We start from the raw sequence: 11,898 nt of genomic DNA, 5'->3' as shown, positions 1-11,898 counted from the left end.
TCTTAGTTATAGTAGTAGGCCCCTCTTTTGAAGGTGACGTTACCCTCAACCCAGTAGTTTGAGTCAGCAAGGATACAATCCTAAAGGGTTGGATTATTGAAAGATAATTAATTAAGTTATTAATGCATAATGTGGTAGGCCCCTCTTTTGAAGGTGACGTTACCCTCGGCTAAGTAGTTTGAGTCAGCAGGGATACAATCCTAAATAGTCGGGTTAAAGTTTTTATAGTAGTTTACATATGAGGGGGTCAAGGAGTTCGGACCCCCGCCATCCAATACCAGTGGGAATTGAAGGAGGTCCAACTAAACTTGACCCAGGTCCTTGCAGGATCTATACACTGAACAAGGCAAGACTCTTACCAAACCATTCCCTTAACCCCCGACCAGGTAGCCAACATATCTCCATATAGACCGTGGAGATATGAATGGTGAAAATCTTTTATTTTATATGGACAGTAAAATAACGCCAAGACCCCACGGACAAATGATAAGGAAGATTCACCTTCAACATAAGAAACTAGTTATTAAAGTCATTAATACATAACCAAATAAAAAAGTGTGAAAAGATTAAAAATAAAAAGTATTACACTAAACACTTGTCTTCACCAAGTGATGTAAGAGGCAAACATGACCTTTGATTGTCAAGAACTCTTACGATCAATCTTGGATCCCGAGACTACTCACACACTCTATGATGGATGATGGATGATAGTGGTGGATGTGGGTTATGATGGTGGTGGTGGGTGGGTGAAGTGTGAGAGAGGTGGTTTGCCAAGGGATGCTTTGCAAGTGAGCCAAGCACCCCTATTTATACCCTGCACAGAAGCCCGGACACGGCCCCGTGTCCACCCATCTTCTCTTTCTTCATTAATTGCATTTTGTCTGCATTAGTTGACCACGCCCCCGTGTCCGCTGGGCACGACCCCGTGTGCAGAAGTGTATCTGTACTATCAAGATTTGCCTAGATTCTGCGAATCTTTGCGTTGACCACGGCCCCGTGTCTACTAGGCACGCCCCCGTGGTGGGTGATAGAAGCTTCTACAACTTTGTCTTTTCTGCAGACACTTGGGCACGTCCCCGTGCTCATTGAGCATGGGGCGTGTTCAGCCTTCTGTTCTCTTGTTTTTGCTTGGGAAGATGCTGTCAGGGGGTCGGGCATGCCACGTTTGTTCCTTTTCTTGTATTATTGTTAGATTTGGCTGCATTTTTGCTTCTTTTGTTCATTTGAGCTCATTTAATCCTGAAAATACAAAAGGAAGACAAAAACACACTTTTCCCAACATTAGTACTAAAAAAGGGTTAGTTTTATGCCACATTTGATGTAATTTATATGTTGCATTTTGCGCACATCAACCAGCTCGAAACTAAATCTGATGGTCTTCAGTACTATCTCAATCACATCTGGGTGCCAGATCGCGATAACCTCCGTCAGCTCATTATGACTGAGGCTCACAAATCTCGTTACTCTATCCATCTAGGTGCCGATAAGATGTACTAGGATATGCGTACGACTTATTGGTGGCCTGGCATGAAGAGGGACATTGCTGTATATGTGTCTAAGTGCCTTACTTGCTTAAAGGTAAAGGCTGAACACCAGCGTCCTTCTGCACTCTTTGAACAACCTAAGATTCCAGTTTGGAAATGGGATAGCATTGCTATGGACTTTATTACCAAACTATCCCGTACGCCTTTTGGTCACGACAGTATCTGGGTGATAGTCGATCGTTTGACCAAATCGGCCCACTTTCTTCCTATACATGAAGATTATAAAGTGGAGAAACTTGCTCGAATCTATACTGATGAGATTATATGCCGTCATGGCATACCTCTTGACAGAATCTCTGACCGTGATGGTCGTTTTACTTCGCGTCTTTGGCAAACGTTTCAGTCCGCTATGGGTTCGCACTTGAATCTTAGCACGACCTTTCATCCTCAGACGGACGGACAGACCGAGCATACTATTCAAACCCTAGAGGATATGCTCCGTTCTTGTGATATCGACTTTGGTGGTAACTGGGATGTACATTTACCATTGATTGAGTTCTCGTACAACAACAACTATTATTCCAGTATTCAGATGGCTCCTTTCGAAGCTTTGTATGGCCGCCAGTGCCGATCTCCTCTCAGCTGGCATGAGGTTGGTGACAAGCTGTTTACTGACCCTGAAATCATTCAAGGGACAACGGATAAGATTCTCCAGATCTGTGATAACTTGATCAAGGCTAGGAGCAGACAAAAGAGCTATGCTGATAATAGGCGGAAGCCTTTGGAATTTTCTGTTGGTGACCGAGTTCTTCTCAAGGTACCTCCTTGGAAAGGAGTAGTTCGTTTTGGAAAGAAGGGAAAGCTCGCTCCTTGCTATGTGGGTCCTTTCGTGATACTTGAAAGGATTGGAAAGGTGGCGTACAAACTCGACTTGCCACAGGAACTAAACAATGTGCATCCAGTGTTCCACATATCTAACCTACGTAAATGCTTAGCCGACGAGGAACTAGAGGTTCCCCTCGAAGACTTGCAAATAAACGAGGCTGTTCAATTTGTGAAAAACCGGTCGAAATCATGGATCAAGTTGTCAAGCGTTTGAGGCGCAATAAAATTCCCATTGTTAAGGTTCGATGGGAAGGAAAGCGTGGCGCCGAATTCACTTGAGAGTTGAAAAGTGATATGAAGACTAAGTATCCGCAGCTCTTTGAGCAATCTTCTTCTAAGATTTCAGGGACGAAATCTCCTAAAGGAGGGGAGACTGTAATGCCCAGCGTCCCTAAACTTTAGGCTCTTGGTAGGATTAGTCCCTGAACTTTTGTCTATTGTCAGTTCTAGTCCCTGTAATTATGAGTGGTGGATACTTTGACACTTTTGGCTATGAATCTTATTGAAACTTGATAATTAATGCTTGAATCTTGATTCTTGATACTTAAACTATGATACGTGACACTTAAATCTAGATACTTGACTCTTGATGCTTAATCTAGACACTTGATTCTTAATACTATGATGATTCCTGATACTTGATACTTGAGAAGCTATGATTCTTGACTCTTGATACTTATTTGGTGCTTGACTCTTTAGACTCGTGAAATTTGATTCTTGTTGAACAAGAGACTAGAGTCTTGTCACTGGCGGAATCTAAGAAACTTGGAAACTTTTGCTTTTATAATGTAGTCTAGTAATGTGATACTTTTACCAAACTATACGCAACGCAACGCTTAAACTAACTCGTGAAGCAAATCAAACATGGGAACGCGGAAAGGATGGGATTGACCAAGTGGCAATCCGATCGGATGACCACCCGATCGGATGGCCACTCGATCGATCTGTCATCCTATCCGAGTGTGCCCTCGTAGCCTTCGCTCTCACACTATAAATAGGCTTGTCACGTCAGCTTTTTCAGTGATGTGACAGCCCTGCTCGACCAGACGCACTGTAACAACTGCCACTAAAATCAATAATTAGGACAATAATTAGTCAATAAGAAAACCCTAATTGAGACACCCAAGTAATTCTGCATTAGCCCTAGAATTTTCAGAATAATCGGAATCAGGATCAGGGCCCCTAAAACTCGAGGAAGGCAAACCCTAGTTGATAATTATCTAAATGTAAACGTTGCTATGCTCTGATTGGTTAATTTGTTGAATCACCAAGGCTAGTCCCGAGTCTAGGCAGCCTATGAATTAGATTGCTTAGCTTACGGACCGTAAGGGGTCGGGCATACGGTCCGTAAGGGAGACCCAAAAATTACTATAAATAGCAGACATTGGGACTTGAACACTGAAATGAAAACGACGTAAGAATTCTGTCTGTGCGTCGAATTATACTCAAAACAGTCCCCAACACACACACGATCACGAGGTGCTGCCGCAATCAAGGTAATAACTCGATCGCTATTACGATTCAACGTCCGATCGATTATAACTATCCAACGATTGTCCGAGTGCTGCTCAAATTGAGCTTATACTTTGTTATTCATTGTGAGTTCGATTTGAATGTTTGAGTGCTGTTCGAATTCGGACTATGCTCTGTCATTCGTTGTGAATCCATTGGATTGTTAAGTATCGCACTTGATAATAGTTGTGAGGGTTTAATCTCGTGAATTGACGTAACTGCTGAATTAGTTACTAACCCGTTTGTGTGTGTGCATTTTATTTAAATTAGGTTAATCACAGGCAAATCAGTAAAGCTTATACTCTGCTCGTAAATCTGCAATGTGAGTCATTCTCTTTTTATCAAATATGCTTTACAAAACTCCAAACTATTTTAAGTTATAACTACAGGGATTAAGTCTATGTAATCACCAAAATACAGCCGGTATGTGGGGTTTTGTATACATTACTTATTTCCCGTCACACTTGGACAACGAGTTAGCCAAGGGGTGATCTGACCACAGTCACAGACACCATTTGGACAACGAGATAGCCAATGGGTAGTCGAGTGACAAGTACTGTGGGTAGTTGGTTTGAAATCAGAAACATTGTAATTCCCCTTAATACTGTAAATTATAACAAACGAGTCGTTTTAGTAAACTGAATGATTCACTCAGTATTTCCCCGCTGACAAAACCTTTTTCAAACATGTTTCAGGTGATCTGATGTGAGCAAGGAAAAGTGTCGTGGAGCACTCTCAGCTTAGAAAAGTGGCTCAATGTAAATAAATAAAATGAACATGTTTTGAAAATAAAGATTTCCCTGGGAACTCACATTATTGTAAAATACGGGAATTTATCCCTAAGTTATGAAACGAGCAGTTTAAATTATTGAAAGATCCTGTTTTAAAAAGACTTCCGTTGTCGCCTAAATTAAATACCACGGGATTCCTGTCCTGCGGCTCCTGAAACGGGTCAAACCGGGTCGGGAGCCGTGACAGGAAAAGGTGGTATCAGAGCCACTGTTTTAAGCTTACTGATTAAGCTCACTGTTCTAATTGATTTAAGCCTATTACAATTAGGAAAATTTATATTTGTCATTATGTGAATATATGTGCATTAACTTATTAATTGTTGAAATTACAGTATGGGTAAACAAAAGATTTCTGCTATCTACCGCAAATTAGATAGTACACCTAAAGAACAGGGAACCTCTTCCTCCAAATCTCCCATCGAGTTAGAGGAAGGAATCTTTGTTCGTAAGGCAAATTATGAAAATCCACTTACACCGGAGAAAAGGAATTTGATTATTAGGAAGAGTCAAGAGAAAAAGAAACCCCAAACCAAGAAAGTGAGGTTTAACCCAGAGATTCAGGAAATTCACAATAATCCACCAGGGGAAAATAACCTAGGTGAAAAATGGGCAAATCTGTATCTGCTCGCTACTGTAGCAGAAAATGCAAATCTTTAAACTTTAAATCTAGAAATAAATACTTCCCAGTAAATAAATAAATAAATCTGAGTGTGTTCTGTTTGCTGTTATGTTGTACAAATTAGTGTGCAATAAAAATGTTTATTTGTTAAGCTTTGTTCCAAAGTTTTAACTTAACATTTTGTGCATTTTTGCATATATGCTACACAGCATGAGTGAGCTATCCGAGGCGTTTCAGAACCTCAACCTCAATCCTGTGCCAATTGAAGTCTCCCACAACTTCACTGGTTACATTGCTGACATAGAGGAACCTCTGGAATTCCAAGCTCCACCGCTGGAAAAAGCAAAACCTAAAAAGAGGAAAAGATATGTAGGGTGGCGAAAAGTGTGCAGAAGGAAACCTAGGAGACTCCCTAAAATAGAAAATCCTGTAAGTGTAAGCAAGGGAAAGGAAATAAAAACCGGAGAAAGTTCCAAACCAGCAGGGACAGAAATAGGGATAGACCTAAAGCAAAAAGGAATAGAGATCGGAGAAAGCTCTAAACAGCCTGAGGAAATCACATTCCAGGACGAAATAGACCGTCTACTGGATAATTGTGATATATTAGAGCCTACCAACGATAATCTCTTCTCTTACCCTGTGACAGCCCAATTCCCAATAAACCTAGAACCAGCTATTCCAGACCCACTAGTCCACACACGACCGTTAGGCCAAATGGGGGAATGGTGGACCAATGACTGGCAATTCCAAAATATAGTCAATAGTCCCTATAGTTTTCTCCCACAATTTGATCCAGAACCTATCCCTAATCCGCCAATGAGCTATGAAAATTTAGCTGAACTGCGTCAGTTTGGTGAAGAACTGATAGGCACCGGGAATAGGATCCGGGAAATGGGGGAACAAATCTCCTGGAAGTACGACGAGAGGGAGCGTCATTACTGAAACTGCCAGTGAATCAAAAGATAGGAGGGGTTTGGAGAAGTTTGTTTGTATTATAACTAATATAGTAAAACTGATTCTGTAAAATGGGCAATAAAACAATGTAAGATAAACAGTGTGTATTGAAGCAGGTATAATATATAAAACAAAACAAAAGTCGAGGCATCGACAATTTTGGCTATGCTTGCATGTTATAATGATTCATGTGTTTATCTGTGATTTTGTTATCAATAATTAGACACTAATAATTCCTATTAATACTAATTCGCAGATGGAAAACGCTAATAGTGAACCAGTTAATGAAGTAAATCAGTCTGAGCAAAATCAGGAAGATCAATATCTAACTAGACAAGATATTGAGAACTTTATTGCTCAAGGGATAGCCAATGCTATTCCAGAAATCGTGGCTGCTGTTCAAAAACCTGCCGAACCACAACAATTAATTCCTAGTAAACGTACTCCGGAAGATAACGACAGTAACAGCATAAATGGAGGCGGCAATCATGACGATCATGATCCGCAACAGGCCCCACTCCCTAAGAAAATGAAAGCTGCAACGCCTGGTTGCACTTACAAGGAATTTCTTGCCTGTAAACCAGCAGAATTTGCAGGTAATGAAGGGGCAACTGCAACACTGCGATGGTTAGAGAAAACCGAAGCAGTAATTGCGATAAGCAAATGTGCTGAAGAAGATCAAGTAATGTATGCGTCAAATCTGTTCAAAGAAGGGGCGTTAGAATGGTGGAACACAGTGCTACAAGCAAAAGGAAGAAGGGTGGCCTATGCAATGAATTGGGAAGAATTTAAGAGTCTTGTCGAAAGAAAATTCTGTCCCGAATACGAAAAGGAACAAATGGCAAACAAGTTCCTGAGCCATCGTATGATAGGTGTAGACTGTCGAGGATATACTTCGACATTTTTCGAATATGCGAGAGTGGTACCTTCCCTGGCTTCGCCAGAACCAGTACTCATTTCCCGTTATATTTGGGGATTAATCGGAGAAATCCGTAACATCGTTAAAGCTGCAAGACCACGCACTATTGACGATGCTGTAGAGTTAGCCAACACCTTAACCAATGAACTGGTGCGCACAAGAGAAGCAGATCGAAAGAAGGAATTGGCTCAGAAGATTACCTAGGGATTTCGTATGGGTAATAATAACCGCTTCAAAAGAAGAGGAACAGGGCAATCCTCATCACCTCCTGTCTGCAGAAATTGCAATAAGAAACACTATGGGCAATGCAATATAATTTGCAACTTTTGCAAGGCCAGAGGACATCGTGAGGAGGATTGTAGGAAAAAAACCAGAATTTGCTATAACTGCGGAGAAACAGGGCATATCAAACCTGACTGCCCTAAGATAGTCAAAACCATAGATAATAAAGGCAAACAAGCTGAAGGGATAACTAAGAAAAATGCTCGCGCATTCCAGCTGACCACTTAAGAAGCCGAACTCATTCCAGACGTGATAGCGGGTACGTTCTTAGTGCATAACGTCTATGCAAAAGTATTATTTGACTCTGGTGCAAACCAAAGTTTTATTAATACTGCATTCTGCCAAGCTCTTAACCTACCTTTAACTACCCTTAGGCAGATTTTTACAGTCGAAACGGCAGATGGAAATTCTGTCAACATAGATAAGGTATTGCAAGAAGGAAAAATAGAACTGTTAGGTCATAAGTTTTCTGCAAACCTGTTACCTATGAATTTAGCCGGATTCGATGTAGTATTAGGAATGGATTGGTTAGTCGCCAACCATGCTCGAATCCTGTGTGATAAGAATTCCGTAGAAATCCGTACCCCCACAGGAGAAGTAATCTTAATTACCGGAGATAGACCTCGGAAGCCACTAAAATTCATTTCAGTAATGAAATTGGCTAGTTATTTAAGGAAACAAGAAATGGTGTATATGATTTCTGTAATCATTAACACTAAAAATAAGGAACTCCAGGACATCCCTATAGTTTCAGAATACCCAGATGTCTTTCCAGAAGAATTACCTGGGTTACCACCAGATAGGGAAGTAGAGTTTAGAATTCATCTAATTCCAGGTACTACACCAATAGCTAAAGCACCTTATCGATTAGCACCTACTGAAATGCTAGAATTGAAAAAGCAATTAGATGAATTACTAAGCAAAGGATTTATACATCCTAGTTCATCCCCTTGGGGTGCACCAGTGTTGTTTGTGAAAAAGAAAGATGGGTCGACGAGAATGTGTATCGATTATGGGGAATTGAATAAGGTTACAATCAAGAATCGATACCCACTACCTAGGATTGATGATCTTTTTGATCAATTGCAAGGAGCTAGGTATTTCTCAAAGATAGATTTAAGATCCGGATACCACCAGTTGAAAGTACAAGAAGAAGACATACCTAAAACTGCTTTCAGAACTAGGTATGGACATTATGAGTTTACAGTCATGCCCTTTGGACTAACAAATGCTCCAGCCGCATTTATGGACATGATGAATAGGATCTATAAACCATACTTGGATAAATTTGTGATCGTTTTCATTGACGATATACTTATTTATTCTAAAAACCAGGAAGAACATTGTGAGCACTTGCATGCACTCTTAACTTTGCTAAGAAAGAAAAAGCTTTATGCCAAATTCTCGAAATGTGAATTCTGGCTGCAGGAAGTACAATTTTTAGGTCATATGGTAAATCACGAAGGAATTCACGTAGATCCTGCTAAAATAGAAGCAGTCACAAATTGGAAAGCTCCACAAACAGTTATGGAAGTTAGAAGTTTTCTAGGCTTAGCTGGATACTATAGACGATTTATTAAAGACTTCTCTAAGATAGCTGTACCTTTGACCAAGCTAACCTGTAAAGCAGTTAAGTTTGAATGGGGACCTAGACAAGAGGAAGTTTTTAAGATTCTAAAACACCAATTGACAAATGCTCCAATTTTAGCTTTACCCGAAGGAACAGAAGACTTTGAAGTCTACTGTGATGCTTCAAAATTAGGATATGGATGTGTGTTGATGCAACGCAAAAAGGTAATTGCGTATGCCTCTAGACAGTTGAAAAAGCACGAGGAAAATTATACAACTCATGACCTAGAGTTAGGAGCCATAATTTTTGCCCTTAAAATTTGGAGACATTATCTGTACGGAAGTAAGTTTACTATCTATACAGATCATAAAAGTTTAAGGTATATATTTGGGCAAAAAGAACTAAACATGAGGCAAAGAAGGTGGATGGAAATCCTAAGTGATTACGACTGTGATATTCAATATCACGAAGGAAGGGCAAACGTAGTAGCAGGTGCCTTAAGTCGTAAGTATCATGAAAAGCAAAAACAAGTCCGTGCTCTTGGGTTAAATCTACAATTAGATTTAATGGAACAATTGAAGGAAGTTCAAGGAACGGCAATCAAGGACGATGCCGAAGGAATGAAAGGTTACCTAAAGGAACTAGAACAAGGAAAAGATGGAATTTGGAGATTCCACAAGAAACAAATTTGGGTACCTAAGCAGGGAGAATTAAGAAATAAAATTTTAGAAGAAGCACATAAATCTAGGTATACTGTACATCCAGGAAACAATAAGATGTACCAAGATTTAAGAAATAATTTCTGGTGGGTAGGAATGAAAAAGGACATAGCTGAATATGTAACCAAGTGTCTTACTTGTTCACAAGTTAAGGCAGAACATCAGAAACCTTCACGGCTACTACAACAGTTAGAAATGCCTGTATGGAAATGGGAACTTATAACAATGGACTTTGTAACTAAGTTACCCAAAACCAGAAAAGGTAATGATGCTATTTGGGTAATTGTGGATCGATTAACCAAATCAGCTCATTTTCTACCAATGAAGGAAACCTTTAGCATGGAAAGGTTAGCCAAGTTGTATGTAGATGAAGTAGTATCCTTACATGGAGTCCCACTCTCCATTGTATCGGATAGAGATAGTCGTTTCACTTCCCGTTTCTGGACAAGTTTCTAGGAGGCAATGGGAACTCGATTTAACTTAAGTACTGCATATCATCCTCAAACGGACGGACAAAGTGAAAGGACAATACAAACAATGGAAGACATGCTCCGAGCATGTGTAATTGATTTTGGTGGTAATTGGGATAGCCATTTGTCATTAATTGAATTCTCCTATAACAATAGTTACCATTCGAGTATCGAAGCTGCTCCATTTGAAGCACTGTATGGACGCAAGTGCAGAACTCCCGTATGTTGGGCAGAAATAGGAGAAAGTCAATTATCAGGACCAGAGATTGTGCAAGAAACTACTGACAAGATATCACAAATCAAGGAAAGACTGAAGACTGCTAGAGATCGTCAGAAGAGCTATGCAGACAATCGCCGCAAGCCGTTAGAATTCCAAATCGGAGACAAAGTACTATTAAAAGTATCTCCTTGGAAAGGAGTAGTACGATTTGGTAAGAAAGGAAAATTGAGTCCAAGATATGTTGGACCCTTCCCAGTAATCCAACGAATAGGACCAGTAGCTTATCGTTTATAACTACCAGAAGAATTTGTTGGAGTACATGATGTGTTTCATGTATCCAATCTCAAGAAATGTCTATCAGACGAATCCCTGGTAGTACCTCTTCAAGATATAGAGGTAAATGAAAAGCTAAAATTCGTAGAGAAACCCCTACAAATAGAAGACCGAAAGATCAAGTTTCTCAAACACAAACGACTAGTGCTAGTGAAAGTCAAATGGGAATCCAGGAGAGGACCAGAGTACACTTGGGAACTAGAATCAGAAATGAAGCGAAAGTACCCTCATCTGTTTCAGTAAATCTCGAGGACGAGATTTTTCTCAAGGTGGGGAGGATGTAACAACTGCCACTAAAATCAATAATTAGGACAATAATTAGTCAATAAGAAAACCCTAATTGAGACACCCAAGTAATTCTGCATTAGCCCTAGAATTTTCAGAATAATCGGAATCAGGATCAGGGCCCCTAAAACTCGAGGGGGGCAAACCCTAGTTGATAATTATCTAAATGTAAACGTTGCTATGCTCTGATTGGTTAATTTGTTGAATCACCAAGGCTAGTCCCGAGTCTAGGCAGCCTATGAATTAGACTGCTTAGCTTACGGACCGTAAGGGGTCGGGCATACGGTCCTAAGGGAGACCCAAAAATTACTATAAATAGCAGACATTGGGACTTGAACACTGAAATGAAAACGACGTAAGAATTCTGTCTGTGCGTCGAATTATACTCAAAACAGTCCCCAACACACACACGATCACGAGGTGCTGCCGCAATCAGGGTAATAACTCGATCGCTATTACGATTCAACGTCCGATCGATTATAACTATCCAACGATTGTCCGAGTGCTGCTCAAATTGAGCTTATACTTTGTTATTCATTGTGATTTCGACTTGAATGTTTGAGTGTTGTTCGAATTCGGACTATGCTCTGTCATTCGTTGTGAATCCATTGGATTGTTAAGTATCGCACTTGATAATAGTTGTGAGGGTTTAATCTCGTGAATTGACGTAACTGCTGAATTAGTTACTAACCCGTTTGTGTGTGTGCATTTTATTTAAATTAGGTTAATCACAGGCAAATCAGTAAAGCTTATACTCTGCTCGTAAATCTGCAATGTGAGTCATTCTCTTTTTATCAAATATGCTTTACAAAACTCCAAACTATTTTAAGTTATAATTACAGGGATTAAGTCTAT

Source organism: Helianthus annuus, chromosome 9 (genome assembly GCF_002127325.2).
Source record: "Helianthus annuus cultivar XRQ/B chromosome 9, HanXRQr2.0-SUNRISE, whole genome shotgun sequence".
Taxonomy (NCBI): domain Eukaryota; kingdom Viridiplantae; phylum Streptophyta; class Magnoliopsida; order Asterales; family Asteraceae; genus Helianthus; species Helianthus annuus.
The sequence above is the reverse complement of the archived record's forward strand: the minus strand, read 5'-3'. Positions refer to the sequence as shown.